Source organism: Hordeum vulgare, chromosome 5H, assembly GCF_904849725.1.
Source record: "Hordeum vulgare subsp. vulgare chromosome 5H, MorexV3_pseudomolecules_assembly, whole genome shotgun sequence".
Lineage (NCBI taxonomy): Eukaryota > Viridiplantae > Streptophyta > Magnoliopsida > Poales > Poaceae > Hordeum > Hordeum vulgare.
This window is the reverse complement of record NC_058522.1, coordinates 516,090,777-516,109,495: the sequence shown is the minus strand read 5'-3', so window position 1 is coordinate 516,109,495 and position 18,719 is coordinate 516,090,777. Positions and strand designations below refer to the sequence as shown.

At 42.4% G+C, this 18,719-nt stretch overlaps 1 pseudogene; it reads left to right on the top strand.

The window, feature by feature from the left end:
• The first annotated feature begins 751 nt into the window (after positions 1-751).
• On the top strand, positions 752-13,310 carry LOC123397101 (annotated as a pseudogene).
• The last annotated feature ends 5,409 nt before the right edge of the window (positions 13,311-18,719 follow it).

Below are 18,719 nucleotides of genomic sequence, written 5' to 3'. Positions count from 1 at the left end.
AGAAAAAAATCAAAAAAATTCTGAAACTTTGCAAGATCAAAGATGACCAAACATTCTAGGTGCTTGCATGTTTTCATACCAAACCAAAATTTGAGGAGCTCTACACAGGAAAAACATTTTAGTACTTCAAATTTTGAGCACTTTTAACACTGAAATCTGAAACTTGTTTGTACACCTTTGTCTACATGACATTTTGGCATGAAAACTAGTAAGAAGCTACAAAGTTTGATCATCTTATATGTTGCAAAGTTTCAGATTTTTTAAACTTGTTTTCTATTTTTTTATTCTGCTGTTCATAGAGGGTGCCTAGGCACCCGGGTGCTATTACACCTTTCCCTTTTTTTGCTACGACTTTCACGAATGTTATTTTGTAATGAAATTTTGTGAGCACTGAGAACTTTTGCCAATGTGTACACCAAAAAAATAAGATTTGGCTTTTTTTTAACTTGTTAATGCACTGTTTACCCAAGCTCAGTTGAGTTCGAGCTCACAGAAACCACGTCCTCCCACTACACTCATGATAATAATGTCAACCTGTTTCTCCCATGAGCTGCTCATCTCCACTCTCCTGTTACTTGTCCCTTTGTACTTCTAATGATCAAAGAATTCAGCGGCGCTTCCCACAAACTGGCCAATAATGCACATGTTACTTTCCTTCCTGGGTAACGCCCACAACTTGCATGACTATATCACCATGGTCCTTGCCGAATAAGGCCACAACATCAGGGAACATGGCCTGTCTGGGACTGGGATGCGGTTATTCATCATGTGCGACCCTACGAACGTCCGGCACATCTTCACGATAAATTACACCAACTTCCCCAAGGGAGCAGAGTTTGTCGTCATCTTTGACATCATGGCTGGCAGCCTCTTCATAATCGATGGTGCACCGTCTGTTCGTTCGTGTGCAAAAATCCAGAGCGCGCTCAGCAGCCCACGGTTGGTTGCTAGTAAGGAGACTTGCTGTCATGACAAGGTGGAGAATGGCCTTCTCCCATTGTTTGCCCACCTAGCAAGCACCGACATTCCGTTTGACATGCAAGAAGTGATTTCAAGGTTTATGTTTGACCTGGCTGCCACACCTCTCTTTGGCGTGGACCCTGGCCTCCCTACCTTCTCCCCGGACATGTTGATGCCACCCATGGATGCCATGGTCGCCATGGACACCGTCATGGAGGTGGGATTTATCCGACACTTAATTCCAGGTTCTTGCTAGATGGCAATGAGGTGCCTAAACATCGGCCCCGAGAGAAAGCTTCGTGGGGCCCGCAAGGTTGCACACATCGGCACCTATCGAGCGCAGGACAGTGGCTGCTGATGAAATCATGCCGAGTGGCCACGTGGTGCAGGCCGGGGACGCAATCCTTATTTCTCTCCACTCTATCGAGCGCAAGACAGTGGCTGCAAATGGTCTATGATTATGATCGATATAAATAAATATCACTATACTAATAATAATATCGACCACGATGGAAATAAATAAGGAGTACAATGAATAGGCCCTAATAACTTCAACAAAATCAGCTTCCATCACTGCTAATGTGACCGATCCCGGTAGCTTGGGGGAAGCAAACTCACTTTGTTTATATCCATCGTGATCGAAGATCATTGCCTAAATTCAACTTTTAAGTTCCATGAAAAAGATACTGGTATTAGTAGCATTAAGGTTTATTAGCTGTCACGTTTTGAATTTCATAGTGAGACAAAGGATATACTGTATACAGCTAACCATCAGGATAGATGCCCACCACCAAATAACCAAAAAGAGTGTTTCCTAGTCGGTAAGTGATCGGCTACTGACCAACTGCTAATTAAGTACAGTTTGGAGACTTTTCTCGAGCGCACAACTCTTTTGCCAGAGCTAAAAATATATCTTATAATAGCTAGCTAATTGTTAGTTAGTCTACTTTACGAGGCAAAAGCGTGTGCACATCAATGGACTTAGATCGAGGGAATATGTCTATAAATGAAGACATCGCCATGTTGATTGCAGGATGCATAAATGTAAGTAACACTTTAGTAGCGTCTTGAAATGAATTATGTATTTTTTCTGTCAATTGCTAAAATTGTCTTCATATCTGATTAACTAGACTAACATATGATGATTTCAGTTGTTAGCAGTTAAGTAAAACCCCAAAGTAACATGCCCACATTTAGGTATTATTCCCGGGTTAGGTAGATATTCCTTGCATGATGCAGGAGCTGCGTGACTGCTAGTTCTATAAGAAAATATTTCTATTATATTAGAGCATTTCCACCCGGACTTGGAAACTCCGAACCCTCAAACGTCCGCGGGCGTGTCCATTTTAAGGCGGTATTTTTTCGCGCGTGCAGCCATATTTCTCATATTTTTTTCTCATACGTCCAGTCACCTGCAAATGATTGATGGAAAAGAAAAAAGAGAAAGAAAAGAATGACTAAAGAAAGAGAAAAGGTTGTCCGATGTGGGGTCGCGTCCTACGTGGCGGACTGATGGGGCATGCTCGGACAAGTCCGCCAGCCCTCGTATTGTATTTATATTTAAGATGGATTTGAAGCATACCGGTGAGTCCGAACGTTTAAGACGGGTATGAGGGGTCCGATTGGATCGTGTTTTTATGACCGATGACTGACCGGACGGTCTATCCGACACACGGATATAAAGGATTTAGTTATAGATGCTCTTACCAAATTATTTCCGTTTGGTGTATGCCCACCCGAATCAACTGGTTTCCATATAGGAACCCTAGCTAGCGAAAAAATGTTGCAGAGGCCGGTCTGCAGGCGGCGCGGAATCCACCCGCCCAACCAGCATCGAGATATGCGTGGTCAGCAATCCGTATATCATTGCATTCCACTGTTCGCCATCATCCATAATGAAAATCTAAGCAATCGTCGGTGGAAAGACAAGTTATTAAATGGCCATCACATCACTATTTTCTGCAGGTCGCCACTGTTGAGAAAATTGATGATGGTTTGATTTTTAGAGTGGGAGGGCGCTGCATGATCCAGCAGATTAGCACAATAATAATAGCCCACATTGAATATAGTTTTGTTCAGTATGAGGGATTAGCAATGTGAAGATGGAGGAACAGTAAGACGCGAATTTTTGTTTGCTTGTTAGTATAGTAAATATATGATTTTGGTAAGTACTAAAAATTTGTAGGGCTGAAACAACGAAAAAATGATTTAGGGTGCTTAACCATAACTTGACACTAATCGTGGGACTTTAATCATAACGAAAGAGGCAAGCGGACTGCACAGGTTAAAACGAGCAGGAGGAGTAAGCCCGTCGTTGTAACAGATAGCGGACGTGTGTGACGTAAGGTAGATTAGAATATTGATACTTTCTTTATGCAGTAGCCAATTGCGCACTAGTTTGAAGGTTAGTTTGTAGAAACAGAGAAATCCACCATGAGTGTGTGTTATTAGCACCCGAATGCACAACATTTCTTTTAAGAAAAGAGGCACATTTAGCTAAATATTTGTTCAAAAAATAGTAGATAATTGCACAATAATTGGAGATTTAGTTTTACGGAAACAGAGAAATTGGCGATGAATATGTGTCATTAGCAGCCGGACGGTGGCATAACATTTTTTAGAGAAATTTCAAGGTGGTCCAAAGCAATATAGACCGTTAAATTTTAATTATCTAATGGCTGATATAACTATTACACCCTCTGATTTTATTTACTCCATATATTAAATTTGTCTTAACGTCAAACCTTATAAAATTTCAACAAGTTTGTAGAAAAATATAATAATATGTACACCACCGAATTAACACCATTGTATTCATAATTGAATATATTTTCACATCATGTATATTTTTTACTGTAAATGTTCTTATTTTTTAGACAACAGCCAAAGTTAATATGCAGAGTACATAAAAATGGGGGGAGTACCTCTTAGTAGGTAATATGAGGTAATATACCATAAATGACGGCGTGGGGTTTAGTATGGACATTGTTGTGGTATAGTTAAGAAAAGAAATCATTATAATTTATTCCTATCCTTTTAAACTGTGAGTATATAAGAAAATAAAATAAATAGAGCTAATTAATTCCATATTTTGTTTCCAACTTTGTTTTTCTTAACGTACCTTATCACCATGTCTAACAAATGAAATAAGAAGTTTGTCATGTTCTGTCATATATATCTATGCTTGTTTTATATTGTAAGTTGGGAGATAACTAAACAAAAGAAAATGCACTGCATATGTTTTTATAAATCACCATAAATGAATATTGCTTGACCAGATCATAGCAAAAAACAGTCAAAATACCATCCGATTTTTTCTGGAACAAAGCAACCATGTGTACCAGTGTTATCGCACATCTTTTTTGAGGGGTAACCCATTTTTTGTCAGAGCAGATAATATATAACGGAGAGCATTTTGTATATTTCTCACACAAGAAAGAGTCACACGGTCCTATCATGTGTGTACATTTATTTTGTTTACTCACTATCTTAGAATGATGGAATACATGTACTGATGATTATTACGTTGCAATCTAGATGAATTATAATAATGTCTTTTATAGTGTGTATAAAATTCATTAGGATCACATGGATATTTATCATATTATACAACATGAGAATTATTCATCTTCATATGGTAGATACAACACATGTACAGGGGTCAAATATGAACTATTATTATCTTAAAAGGAGATGTGGGAAATATTTTAATCATTAATTTTTGACAAGTAATTGCCATATTACAATTTGTGTGGTCAAATATATCCTTGATGAATGGACAAATCAAATATTTCTCTTGCCCCTTAAAAGGTAAGAGGGACCATCTTAAGAGAGCTCTTTTTAAAAAAGAAGAAGAAGAAGAGAACATTTAGTTTATTTTATGCTAAAAAAATAACTAATTCCACACTAATTTGAAGATTAGTTTATATAAAAAAAAGAGAAATGCTCTGACGGTACATATACAGAAAAACGGCCGAATAGAAAATTGATACCTTTTGAAGTTGCTTTTTTGTTAGGCCAGTGTAACAATAATTGCTGCTGCAACTTTGCTGACGGGGCATGGCCTATCCTGTGCTATTTCAAAAACCCGGACATGCCCTGTTCGTTTCACCCGGTACGAGCAGGCCTGACAATGTGCCACTTTCATACGGCTGTACTATTCATGCATATGTATATTAGCCCGTATACCTCGAAAACGCCTGATAAAAACGCTCGGCCTCTGCAACGCCGCTCTCCCCTAGCTAGCAGTTAATTATTCCTAGCTTAGCATTCATCGCAGGTTGGATCGACATTGCATAGAGGATCGCAATGGATATAAAATACTTGTCATTTCATTCTTCGCTTCCTGCCGGCTTATGATTATGATGGATATAAATAAATATTACTATACTGATAATAATATCGACCACGATGCAAATAAATATGGACCACAATGGATAGGCCCTTATAACTTCAACAAAATCAGCTTCCATCATTGTTAATGTGACCGATCCCAGTAGCTTGGTGGAAGCAAACTCACTATGTTTATAACCATCGTGATCAAAGATCGTTGCCTAAATTGAACTTTTAAGTTCCATGAAAAAGATACCAGTATTAGTAGCATTAAGGTTTATTAGCTGTCACGTTTTAATTTGATAGTGACACAAAGGATATACTGTATACAGCTAACCATCAGGATAGATGTCCACCACCAAATAACCAAAAAGAGTGTTTCCTAGTCGGTGAATGATCGGCTACTGAACAACTGCTAATTAAGTACTGTTTGAAGACTTTTCTCGAACGCACAACTCTTTTACTGGAGCTAGAAATATATCTTATCATAGCTAGCTAATTGTTAGTTAGTCTACTTTACGTGCCAAAACCGTGTGCACCTCAATGGACTTAGATCGAGGGAACCTGTCTAGAAATGAAGAGATCGCCATGTTGATTGCAGAATGCATAAATGTAAGTAACACTGTAGTAGCATACACTGATCATAATATAATGTCAACCTGTTTCTCCCAAGAGCTGCTCATCTCCACTCTTCTGCTACTTGTCCCTCTGTACTTCTACAGATCAAAGAATCCAACAGTGCTTCCCACAAACTCGTTAATAATGCACATGTTACTTTCCTTCTTGGGTAACGCCCACAACTTGCATGACTATATCACCCGAGCACATGGCCTGTCTGGGACTGGGATGCGGTAATTCATTATATGCGACCCCGCGGACGTCTGGCACATCTTCACGACAAACTACACCAACTTCCCCAAGGGAGCAGAGTTTGCCGTTATCTGTGTCATCATGGCTTGCAGCCTCTTCATCATAGATGGTGCACCGTCTCTTCGTCCGTGTGCAAAAATCCAGAGCGCGCTCAGCAGCCCACGGTTGGTTGCTAGTAAGGCGACTTGCTGTCGTGACAAGGTGGAGAATGGCCTTCTTCCATTGTTTTCCCACCTAGGAAGCACCGACACTCCGTTTGACATGCAAGAAGTGATTTCAAGTTTTATGTTTGACCTGGCTGCCACACCTCTCTTTGGCGTGGACCCTGGCCTCCCGTCCTTCTCCTCGGACATGTTGATGCCATCCATGGATGTCGCGGTCTCCATGGACACGGTCATGGAGGTGGGATTTATCCGACACTTAATTCCAGGTTCTTGCTAGAACGCAATGATGTGCCTAAACATCGGCCCCGAGAGAAAGCTTCGTGCGGCCCACAAGGTTGCACCCATCGGCACCTATCGAGCGCAGGACAGTGGTTGCTGATGAAATCATGCCGAGTGGCCACGAGGTGCGTGCCGGGGACGCAATCCTTATTTCTCTCCACTCTATCGAGCGCAAGACAGTGGCTGCTAACGGTCTATGATTATGATGGATATAAATAAATATCACTATACTGATAATAATATCGACCATGATGGAAATAAATACAGACCACAATGAATAGGCCCTAATAACTTCAACAAAATCAGCTTCCATCACTGCTAATGTGACCGATCCCGGTAGCTTGGGGGAAGCAAACTCACTTTGTTTATATCCATCGTGATCAAAGATCGTTGCCTAAATTCAACTTTTAAGTTCCATGAAAAAGATACCGGTATTAGTAGCATTAAGGTTTATTAGTTGTCACGTTATTAATTTGATAGTGACACAAAGGATATACTGTATACAGCTAACCATCAGGATAGATGCCCACCAGCAAATAACCAAAAAGAGTGTTTCCTAGTCGGTAAGTGATCGGCTACTGACCAGCTGCTAATTAAGTACAGTTAGAAGACTTTTCTCGAGCGCACAACTCTTTTGCTGGAGCTAAAAATATATCTTATAATAGCTAGCTAATTGCTAGTTAGTCTACTTTACGAGGCAAAAGGGTGTGCATAGCAATGGACTTAGATCGAGGGAGCCTGTCTATAAATGAAGACATGGCCAAGTTGATTGCAGGATGCATAAATGTAAGTAACATTGTAGTAGCATATCCCTTGGAATGTCATGTTCTTCGCTCGAGCTCATTTAAGCTCGTGATGAACAGTGAAATCAATCACAAATGAAAAACTTCTGAATTTTTTTGGGTGTGAACATTGACAAATATATTCAGTTATTGCAAAATTTCATTAGAAAATGACATTTATAGAAGTCATGAAATAAAATATAAATACTCCAAAGTGTTGTCGAAAATAACTTTTTTGGATCCTTAAGTTTTTTTTTGAGAGAGTGGATTTTCAGCACCCACGTGCCAAGGCCCCATGTATGAACAGTAAGACCGAAATAAAAAGAAAAAAAATCGAAAAAATCTGAAACTTTGCAAGATCAAAGATGACCAAACATTCTAGGTGCTTGCAAGTTTTCATGCCAAAACAACATTTGAGGAGCTCTACACCGGAAAAACATTTTAGTACTTCAAATTTTGAGCACTTTTAACACTGAAATCTGAAACTTGTTCGTACACCTTTCTCTACATGATATTTTGGCATGCAAACTTGTAAGAACCTACAAAGTTTGATCATCTTATATGTTGCAAAGTTTTAGATTTGTTTCAGTTTACATGATATACAGTTTATTAGCTGGCACGTTTTGAATTTAGTATTGACACAAAGGATACATACAGCTAACCATCATGATAGATATCGACCACCAAATAACCAAAAAGACTATTTCCTAATCAGTCTATGCTTGGCTACTGACCAACTGCTAATTAAGTGTAATTTGGAGACTTTTCCGGAGCAACAAATATATCTTATAGCGGCTGTTAGAATAAATCCGAGGTGCACCGTCGATCATCCGAGGACCAAGCAATCACACGAATACGAGATCGGGATTTGTTAACGAGGTTCATCGATATGGCCGCAACTCCAGGGCGTGACTACGGACAGTCCTTCCCATGACACTATGGCAATACCCCACCCTGGCCGTCCTGGGCGACGGCACACGCCGCCGGCTGCCCCTATGCGTCTGTACTATTATGTTGGCATATCTTACATTGTGTGACTAGCCCCGTTATATATGACAGGACTAGGATACAAGTGTTCTATTAGGACACAATGCCATTCCTACTAAACACAATAGAAGCACAAGTCCAGCTGTAACCTATCTTGTATACAATATTCAACATAACTCTAACAAACTCCACCCTGTCGAATATTCTCCACCAGCTTAAATTCGTTTGTATGTCAAACTTCCATGTCCATTGGACTTGTGCTTATCCATGAGCATTGCTGCTACTCCAAACACTCCATATGACTCCACCTGCAACTTGTAGTCCCTTTTTTTCTTGACCACAGTCAACGCTCGAGTGAAATTAAGTTTCACATTACTCTAGTTTGCGCTCCAAACTTCCAAAGTATCCGTTTAATGGCATCACACGTCGATCACTGGCATGCATGAAAGTGAACAACTCACATATTGCGTGTCACAAATAAGAGTTACCTGAACTCAACATCACCGTTTTTCTTGACCGCCTGTGTGAAACTTGAAGAAATTTCACCATTGCTTGTAGTCATCTCGAGTCAAATTCGCAGTTGTCTGATCACATGTATGACGACTAGAGCCTTGGCCCGTCTCCATGTCCTGTGTGTACCGCACGCCTTGCTGCTATTACCGCGTCGAGCCTGCGTTGTGTCGATCGAGTCTCAAGGGTCGCGAAATCCTCACAACTCAAGCCCCGCTGCAGAGTATCACCGATCATCGTCGATCAATGATGAGTATCATGTTTATATCGGGCTCGGTCCCGAACCACGTGTGACTTTCTTTTTCCGTTGAATAGGCTTCGACTCTGCGACGTCTTACGCCGTAGCCCCTCAATCCAGCTCCACCTTCACCATGACTCCTTGCTAGATTATCAGTCCATCCTCGCGCCCCGTCGATTTCAAGCTCTCATGTGCACCGTCTTGAATCAACCCTGCGCCATAGTCTTGTCGAAGCCACACAAGCCGTCAGGCCTGCGTGACATATTTCCACGTCCAGAAGTTGGTCACCATTAACATCACGCTCCTATATCGTCATCGCCGATCCCACCACCGTATTTTGTACCAATAGATTTGCACCTGTCCATCAGGCTGTCTAGCCCGACCCAACCAGACTTGTTCGACTAGATGACAGACTCGAGCCTCGCAAATCATATTCCGTAAATTTCCATTCATCACATAATAATTTCATCATGGCTGACATGACTTCCCGTAATGTCTTCAAGCATACATGTTGTGCCAATAACTTTTTCACCCTTGTCAGTCATAACCTAAGGTTTTCACTTTCGTCGAACTTCTTCGTCTTAAACCTGATATCCATTGACGTCATGTTTCTTCGTATGGCTGATCCGTGAAAAAATATCCGAGCTAACAACGTGATGCCCAAGTACACGAACAGTCTCGACGTACTAATAGCAATTCCAACCAAAACAACCTTATGGTCTTCACGTCTGTAGCTCCATGACACAATCAACCCTAATACTAGCAATTGCCTTATTAATGCCTTTTGCTAATTCCGATGGATGCCAACATAATGGATTTTTGCTTCACCAACTTGATCTGCCTACTGCCTCGCTCTGTCACATGAGGACTCGGTCTTTTTTTTTTCAAACATATCTCAGGTCCGGATTGCTCTTCTCGTACGCGACTAGGGCTGGAAGAGAAGCTCGAGGCTTGTGAGCCATTCGTGGTTGATTCGTCTTTTAGCTCGACTTGAGATCGACTCGAAAATAAACGAATTGAGCTTCAACACTTTATACAGCTCGAACGAAAAACGAATCGATCTTGTGCCAAGACTAGCTCGCTCGATTCTAGCTCGATAGCTTGAAAAATATCTTTATGCTAAGTGATAATATCATGTATTAAATGGAATTAAAATAATTTATTACCATATATGTTGTCCATGGTTTTCTCCACTTTTTATTTACTAACAAACCTAGAGGCTTAATTAAATGCAATGAAGATTTAGGCCTTGTTATGGTATTTGGCCCATAATTCTTCTTCCAAATTATATGTCTGAATCATTATCTTATTTTGAGACTACTTTTGGTTGTGAGAAAATAAGTCAAACTACTTTGATTTTTGAAAAATTATCATCTTCTTGATATAGAATGTTATTTTTAGTGTTTTCTATAATGTGTTGAGCCTTATCTAATTAGAATAATCATCATAGATTTATAAGTTTTGCATACTCAGCTCAAAACTAGCTCGAGATCGAATCGAGATCGTTACAAGCTGAGCACGAGTCATGTTCTACAATTCGACCTTGAGTTTCACTTGGTCTAAGCTCGCTCGACTTTTAATATGAGTTGAGTTTAGTCAACTCTAACTCGCTCGAACTTGACTCATTTGCAGCGTTATACAGGACTTGATCCGGCACACGTCTTGGTCTTCCGCAACCAGCGTCCATACATCAATCCGATCGGCACAAGTCTTGGTCTTCCGCAGCCAGCACCCATCAATCAATCCGACCAACCTGATGTCATGTCTGCCCCGTGTAATGCGCCGCCACCGCTGCTTCACACACTCACTTCGCCACGCCTCACGCTGCCAAGCGCACATGCGCCTTCCTATATGCTCGCCCAATCGATCAGCAGATCGATTGGCCCGATCGATCAGCAGATCGGTCGCCGCACGTCTCACCAGGTGGTGTATCACGCACACGCGCCTCCTGATCGCTCTCTTGGATCTGACGACGTCTCCTAATCTCTTTTGTTCGCTGCTCGCTGACGATGATCATGACATCAAATCTTTCTCCTTTAGATCAATCCTCAGCAACCTTAAACAACCTAGCTCTGATATCACTTATTAGAATAAAGCTGAATGCACCGTCGATCATGTGAGGATCAAATAATCACGTGAGGACGACATCGAGATTTGTTAACGAGGTTCATCGATATGGCTTCATACCGAGGGCCTGACTACGGATGCTCCTTCCCATGACATCATCATAATACCGCACCCTGGCCGCCTTGGGCGCCGGCACACGCTGTCGGCTCCCCCTGCGCGCATGTGCTACTATGTTGCCATAGGATACATCCGTGTGTCTAGCCCCATTATACATGAAAGGCCTAGGATAGAAGTGTCCTATTAGGACATGACTTCATATCCTACAAAACACAATACAACTACAAGTTCAAATGTAACCTCCCTTATACATAATATTCGACACAACTCTAACAGTGGCTAGCGAATTGTTAGTTAGTCTACTTTACAATGCAAAAACGTGTGCACACCAATGAAGTTAGGTGGAGGCAACTTGTCTATAAATGAAGACATCCCCATGTTGACTGCAGGATCCATAAATCTAAGTAGTACTATAGTAGCATATCCCCCACTACCCTCACGATAATATTGTCAAGTTGTTTCTCGCAAGAGCTGCTCATCTCCACTCTCGTGCTACTTGTCCCGATGTACTTGTACTTCAAGTATAGTAGTAGATCGAAGAACCCATCAGTGCTTCCCACAAACTGGCCAATAATGCATATGTTACCTTCCTTCCTAGCCAACGCCCGCAACTTGCATGACTATCTCACCAAGGTCCTTGCCGAATCAGGCCACAACTTCAGGGCACATGGCCCGGTTGGGACCGGGATGCGGTTACTAATCACCTGCGATCCTGTGAATGTCCGGCACATCTTCACGACAAACTACACCAACTCCCCCTAGGGAGCAGAGTTTGCCGCCATTTTTGACAACATGGCTGGCAGTCTCTTCACCATCGATGGTGCACCGTCTCTCCGTCCACGTGCAAAAATCTAGAGCGTGCTTAGCAGCCCACTGTTGGCTTCCAGTATGGCGACTTGCTGTCGTGACAAGGTGGAGAATGGCCTTCTCCCATTGTTTGCCCACCTAGCAAGCACCGACACTCCGTTTGATATGCAAGAAGTGATTTCAAGGTTTATGTTTGATCTGGCTGCCACACCTCTCTTTGGCGTCGACCCTCGCCTCCTGTCCTTCTCCTCGGACATGTTGATGCCACCCATGGATGCCGCGGTCGCCATGGACACGGTCATGGAGGTGGGATTTATCCGACACTTAATTCCAGCCTCTTGGTGGAAGGTAATGAGGTGCCTAAACATCGGCCCCGAGAGAAAGCTTCGTGCAGCGCACAAGGTGCTAAGAAGATTTGCTGCGAAGATGATCAAGGAGAGGAATAAGATCACTCTCAATGGAGGAAGACGTGCATTGAGTAATGATGAGGAACACGAGGATATTCTATCTTCCTACATCAATGACCCAGACTACATCAACACTGACTTGCTGCATGCGGTGCTCCTCAGCTTCATGCTTGCTGGTCGGGACACGGTTGGTACCACTCTACCATGGGTCTTCTACAACCTCATCCTAAACCCTGACATTGTGTCAATTATTCGTAGTCAACTCTCACCCATTGCATCACGCAAAGCACCCATGGGCCCGGGTGCTATGATGATCTTTGAGCCGGAGGACACAAAACCTCTGGTCTATCTCAAAGCTGCCTTGTACGAGACTCTTAGGTTGTATCCATCGGCACCTATCGAGCGCAAGACAGTGGCTGCTGACGATATCATGCCGAGTGGCCACAAGGTGCAGGCCGGGGACACCATCCTTATTTTTCTCTACTCCATGGGGAGAATGGAAGACCTGTGGGGTAGCGATTGCCCTGAGTATAACCCAAATAGGTGGTTGTCGGAGGATGGCAACACCCTGAGGTACGTCCCATCTCACAAGTTCTTGGCCTTCAACTCGGGCTCGAGGATCTGCCCAGGCAAGGAAATTGCGGTTATGCATATGAAGACTATAGTCGCAACCGTGTTGTGGAACTTTGATGTGGAGGTGGTGGCAGGGCAGATCATCCAGCCTAAGCCGTCTTGTATTCTACAGATGAAAAATGGATTTATAGTAAAATTGAAGAAGCGAGAATTTTAACTTTATGCTCTCCTTATATTTAAATTACTTTAGGGTCATTCGTGGTTCTTTCAAGGCCTGGAATCTCAGTATTGTATTTATATACATGGCTTGCTATTTATATGATAAAATAACTGGGATATATATTTATATTTATATCTATTATTTGCACACATTTTCCATTGAGTCGGGAAGATGGATGGCTTGTCTCTTAAGCATTTTCTGTTTGTCTTGGACGAGAAGTGGGCATAGTTGGCCAGGATGTGGCTGTGACTTGTGTTTTGTGTTGTTGACTCACTCATGGTTTTTTACTTAAAATCAATCAAGAGGCCATACCTAGATCATTAACATTTTTGGTTGATTGAGCGGTATGTAATCGGATGAGTTTACGTCGTTATTGAAGTTGAGTGAATGACTGTGCACCACCTCCAAGACCATTCGCCATCATTGAGCCCACCTGTCTACTCTAGTGGTATCACTTTATAGACATCATTGACAAGAAAGAGGTAGAGACGAAGCCATCAAATGTATGGTAAGCGTAAATGTTATATAGTTGGCTTTGATATATGGTATTCGTTAGATAAACTTTTTACTAACGCTTTTCGATTATCAATTATTTTTTACGGAAATGTTTATCACATGTGGGCTCAACATCCATGTGCAAGGAGAGTCACAAAGGATGTACATTTCTTTCTTCTGTTGCTACCAGCGTACGACCGCGATAGTCCTAAATATACACCACGGTCAAAGTTTTAAAAAACGGGTTATTGCAAATAACATCATAAGTGTTAACGGCTATATTTGACGCGCTAAAGCGCATTAAATGATCCTAAATGGCTTAGGGTGATCCCCTCCGAACAGTGTAGCACCACGGACCGTCGAAGTAGCGTGATATTTAAAACTCAGACCACTATACATAATAGTATGGATTATTTTGGATATAGATATGAATTGGAACATATAAGAACTAATAATAACTTCAACAAAAATAGCTTCCTTTGTTGCTTCTGTGGCAGGTTTACAAGCGAGAACCAATCACTCCATATTTTTAACCATCACGATCATAGATCCTTGTGTCAAAACGTGAATGTTGATGTAAGTTATCTTCAAATACACACGTTTGTAATAATAGTATGGATTATTTTGGATATAAATATGAATTAGAACATATAAGAACTAATAATAACTTCAACAAAAATAGCTTCCGTTGTTGCTTCTGTGGCAGGTTTACAAGCGAGAACCAATCACTCCATATTTTTAACCATCACGATCATAGATCCTTATGTCAAAACGTGAATGTTGATGTAAGTTATCTTCAAATACACACGTTTGTAATAGTAGTATTAGTATCCATTACAAACTAGACACTAGATTAGCAAAGAATTTGGTTCTTTTCGTTTGAAGACCAATGTCCTTTTTCACGGTTTCTATGCCCACCCTTTTATGTAGGGATGGGAATAAAAAACAAACACTGATATCGTACCACATGAATTCTGTATTTTTTCATTCAATACCTAAAATAATTGTTTTGATATCTGATTAACTAGACTAACATATGATGATCTCAGTTGTTAGCAGTTAAGTAAAACCCCAAAGTAACATGCCCACATTTATCTATTATTCCCGACTCAGATAGATATTCCTTGCATGATGGAGGAGCTGCGTGACTGCTAGTTCTATAAGAAAATATTTCTATTATATATTAGAGCATCTATAGTCGGACTTAAAAAAATCCGACCCCTCAAACGCCCGCGGATGCGTCCATTCTGTGTTCGGGCGTGTCGGTTTTGAGGCCTTACTTTTTCTCCCATGCAGCCATACTTCTCATATTGTTTCTCATATGTTAGGTCACCTGCACATGATTGATGCACAAGAAGAGATAGAAAGAAAAGAATGGATGAAGAAAGAGAAAAGGTTGTCTGATGTGGGGTCGCGTCCTACGTGGCGGACTGATGGGGCATGCCCGAACGCGTCCGTCAGCCAGCCCTCAAATCGTCTTTATATTTAAGATGGACTTGAGGGATGCTGGTGAGTCTGAGCGCTTAAGACGGGTATGAGGGATCCGGTTGGATCGTGCTTTTATGATCGGCCACTGACCGGACGGTCTACCCGGACGTTTGAAACGGATATAAGGGGTTTAGTTGTAGATGTTGTTTGGTGTATGCCCACTCGAATCAACTAGTTTCCATATAGGGACCCTAGCTATCAGTTAATTATTCCTAGCTTAGCATTCATCGCAGGTTCGATCGACATTGGATAGAGGATCGCAATGGATATAACATACTTGTTATTTCATTCTTCGCTTGCTGTCGGCCTATGATTATGATGGATATAAATAAATGTCACTATACTGATAATAATATCTACCACGATGGAAATAAATATGAACCACAATGGATAGGCCCTAATAACTTCAACAAAATCAGTTTCCATCACTGCTAATGTGACCGATCCCGATAGCTTGGGGGAAGCAAACTCACTATGTTTATATCCATCGTGATCAAAGATGGTTGCCTAAATTCAACTTTAAGTTCCATGAAAAAGATACCGGTATTAGTAGCATTAAGGTTTATTAGCTGACACGTTTTGAAATTGATAGTGACACAAAGGATATACTGTATACAGCTAACCATCAGGATAGATGCCCACCACCAAATTGTTGGGGAACGTCGCATGGGAAACAAAAATTTTCCTACGCACACGAAGACCTATCATGGTGATGTCCATCTACAAGAGGGGATGAGTGATCTATGTACCCTTGTAGACCGTACAGCAGAAGCGTTAGTGAACGCGGTTGATGTAGTGGAACGTCCTCACGTCCCTCGATCCGCCCCGCGAACAATCCCGCGATCAGTCCCACGATCTAGTACCGAACGGACGGCACCTCCGCGTTCAGCACACGTACAGCTCGACGATGATCTCGGCCTTCTTGATCCAGCAAGTGATACGGAGAGGTAGAAGAGTTCTCCGGCAGCGTGACGGCACTCCGGAGGTTGGTGATGACCTTTTCTCAGCAGGGCTCCGCCCGAGCTCCGCAGAAACGCGATCTAGAGGAAAAACCGTGGAGGTATGTGGTCGGGCTGCCGTGGAAAAGTCGTCTCAAAACAGCCCTAATACCTCCGTATATATAGGTGGGAGGGAGGGGACCTTGCCTTGGGGCTCAAGGGGGTCGGCCGAGTCCAAGGGGGGAAGGCTCCCCCCCCAAACCGAGTTGGACTTGGTTTGGTGGGTGGGAGTCCTTCCTTCCCTTTTTTTTCTTTCTCTTTTATTTTCCTTTGTATGGTGCATAGGGCCCTTTTGGGCTGTCCCACCAGCCCACTAAGGGCTGGTGCACCACCCTCATGGCCAATGGGCTTCCCCGGGGTGGGTTGCCCCCCCCCCCCCCCCCGGTGAACTCCCGGAACCCATTCGTCATTCCCGGTACATTCCTGGTAACTCCGAAAACCTTCCGGTAATCAAATGTGGTCATCCTATATATCAATCTTCGTTTCCGGACCATTCCGGAAACCCTCGTGACGTCTGTGATCTCATCCGGGACTCCGAACAAAATTCGGTAACCAACCATATAACTCAAATACGCATAAAACAACGTCGAACCTTAAGTGTGCAGACCCTGCGGGTTCGAGAACTATGTAGACATGACCCGAGAGACTCCTCGGTCAATATCCAATAGCGGGACCTGGATGCCCATATTTGATCCTACATATTCTACGAAGATCTTATCTTTTGAACCTCAGTGCCAAGGATTCATATAATCCCGTATGTCATTCCCTTTGTCCTTCGGTATGTTACTTGCCCGAGATTCGATCGTCAGTATCCGCATACCTATTTCAATCTCGTTCATCGGCAAGTCTCTTTACTCGTTCCGTAATACAAGATCCCGCAACTTACACTAAGTCACATTGCTTGCAAGGCTTGTGTGTGATGTTGTATTACCGAGTGGGCCCCGAGATACCTCTCCGTCACACGGAGTGACAAATCCCAGTCTTGATCCATACTAACTCAACTAACACCTTCGGAGATACCTGTAGAGCATCTTTATAGTCACCCAGTTACGTTGCGACGTTTGATACACACAAAGCATTCCTCCGGTGTCAGTGAGTTATATGATCTCATGGTCATAGGAATAAATACTTGACACGCAGAAAACAGTAGCAACAAAATGACACGATCAACATGCTACGTCTATTAGTTTGGGTCTAGTCCATCACGTGATTCTCCTAATGACGTGATCCAGTTATCAAGCAACAACACTTTGTTCATAATCAGAAGACACTGACTATCTTTGATCAACTGGCTAGCCAACTAGAGGCTTGCTACGGACGGTGTTTTGTCTATGTATCCACACATGTAAATGAGTCTTAATTCAATACAATTATAGCATGGATAATAAACGATTATCTTGATACAAGAATTATAATAATAACTATATTTATTATTGCCTCTAGGGCATAATTCCAACAGTCTCCCACTTGCACTAGAGTCAATAATCTAGCCCTCACATCATCATGTGAATTACATTGTAATAAATCTAACACCCATACAGTTCTGGTGTTGATCATGCTTTGGCCGTGGAAGAGGTTTAGTCAGCGGGTCTGCTACATTCAGATCCGTGTGCACTTTGCATATATTTACGTCCTCTCCCTCGACGTAGTCGCGGATGAGGTTGAAGCGTCGTTTGATGTGTCTGGATTTCTTGTGAAACCGTGGTTCCTTTGCTAAGGCAATGGCACCCGTGTTGTCACAGAACAAGGTTATTGGATTCAGTGCGCTTGGCACCACTCCAAGATCCGTCATGAATTGCTTCATCCAGACACCCTCCTTAGCCGCCTTCGAGGCAGCCATGTACTCTGCTTCACATGTAGAATCTGCTACGACGCTTTGCTTGGAACTGCACCAGCTTACCGCACCCCCATTAAGAATAAATACGTATCTGGTGTGTGACTTAGAGTCGTCCGGATCTGTGTCAAAGCTTGCATCGACGTAACCGTTTACGGCGAGCTCTTCGTCACCTCCATACACGAGAAACATCTCCTTAGTCCTTTTCAGGTACTTCAGGATATTCTTGACCGCTGTCCAGTGATCCACTCCTGGATTACTCTGGAACCTACCTGCCATACTTATGGCCAGGCTAACATCCGGTCTAGTGCACAGCATTGCATACATGATAGAACCTATGGCTGAAGCATAGGGGACGGAGCGCATATGCTCTCTATCTTCATCAGTTGCTGGGCACTGAGTCTTACTCAATCTCGTACCTTGTAAAACTGGCAAGAACCCTTTCTTGGACTGTTCCATTTTGAACCTCTTCAAAACTTTATCAAGGTATGTGCTTTGTGAAAGTCCTATCAGGCGTTTTGATCTATCCCTATAGATCTTAATGCCTAGAATGTAAGCAGCTTCTCCTAGGTCCTTCATAGAGAAACTTTT